At 55.4% G+C, this 1,521-nt stretch overlaps 1 non-coding gene across 1 annotated transcript; it reads left to right on the top strand.

The window, feature by feature from the left end:
- Positions 1-690: 690 nt before the first annotated feature.
- TRNAS-CGA (transfer RNA serine (anticodon CGA)) lies at positions 691-772 on the top strand. Its single transcript has one exon. It is a non-coding gene; the product is annotated as a tRNA-Ser (tRNA).
- The last annotated feature ends 749 nt before the right edge of the window (positions 773-1,521 follow it).

Raw genomic sequence — 1,521 nt, 5'->3', positions numbered from 1 at the left:
CTGTGTGGACAGAGGACAGGTGGGAGGACTTGTGTCCTCTTTGAGAAGCTCAGCAGGATCACTCACCTCCTGAGCGGTTGTTTTCTTCTTGTCACCTTCTGTGCCCTGCGGGGAGAAGGTGCTTGTTAGCCATGTGTGGCTACCCCCCTCTATCCCCCCTGCCCCCCCTCTCCTCCGCTTCCCCTGCTCCTTGTGACTTACCTGACATTTTGGTGAGAGTCCGGGGACTCCGCATGCCGCCTCTGGTGGCCGCACGGACTGCCGGCGGGTGGAACCACACTGTTGTGTATCCTTTCCCCGCCGGCCGCTGTAAGCGCGCACTTCCGGTTTCGCCGGAAGTATCATAGCGCCATGGCAACGGCCTGGCGCTGGCGGCCGCTCACTCAGGGAAGATTCAGGCCTTATTAAAGGCCGGAAAAGACGGGGAGATGTGGGGGTAAGTGCCCGTGTTAAGGGCCTCTTGGTGGGGGGGAATGTATATCTTTGCAGACCCCTGATTACAGGGTTAGTTGTCTGGGCAGGTTGCCTCACCTGCTTTGATTGTGGCTCCGCCCACTTCCAGCCGGCCAGAATTAAGAGGCTGGCTGGCCTGGTGTCAGAGACCTTCCTGCAGTATCTGCTGAAGGCGTGCGATTGTGGTGTTCATTGATCTTGAACTCTTTTCCAGTTTGCAAACTTTATTGGGAACCGGCTGTGATGGCCGAGTGGTTAAGGTTTTGGACTCGAAATCCAATGGGGTCTCCCCGCACAGGTTCAGATCCTGTTCACAGCGCCAGCCCGGCTAGCTCAGTCGGTAGAGCATGAGACTCTTAATCTCAAGGTCGTGGGTTCGAGTCGCACGTTGGGCGCCAAGTCACCTCGCTGTCCGGTCTACAGGACCTGGTAAGATTTACCCTTTTTTTAAAAGCTGGTATGATGTCATGGTGACAGTGTTGCATGGTCTATTATCTCTCTCTGTAGGATATGTCATCCTCTACTACCCCTCCTGGGGATGGTAGGAGGAAAACCTCTTCCAAGAGGAAACATCTTTCCTGCTTCGATTGCGACACACCGCTCCCTGATGGTAGGTAGCGGCTTGAAAGGTTGTGCCCTGCGGGGTACTACTGGTCCTATAATTTGCCTATTTTCAGGCTATGAGTGGGCCCGTTGTCGCGGGTGCAGAGGTCCTCCACCTGTGGAGCCCTCTCCCAGAGATATGATGGCCTGGGTCAAGGAGATGGTGAGTTTGGGCATCGCTTGGGTAAATAGTTTTTCCCTTGCTTGTACTCTCCTTTTTGTTTTGCAGGATGATTCCCTCAAAGGGATCCATTGCACCTTGTCTCAGCTCACCAGGAGACCATGCTCTGAGCTCCGTTCCTCGTCTCCCCCCCCCCCCCCCCCTTGTAACACCTGCGGGTGGCAGAGGATGATTCCTCCGAGGACGACTTAGTTATTCCAGCAGAACTGCGTTCCATTATGAACAAACGGGCAGGCTGCTGAAGTCCATCCGGTCTACAGTGGGCCGAGATGTTGACGGGGAAG

Source organism: Leptodactylus fuscus, chromosome 2 (assembly GCF_031893055.1).
Source record: "Leptodactylus fuscus isolate aLepFus1 chromosome 2, aLepFus1.hap2, whole genome shotgun sequence".
Lineage (NCBI taxonomy): Eukaryota > Metazoa > Chordata > Amphibia > Anura > Leptodactylidae > Leptodactylus > Leptodactylus fuscus.
The sequence above is the reverse complement of the archived record's forward strand: the minus strand, read 5'-3'. Positions and strand labels throughout refer to the sequence as shown.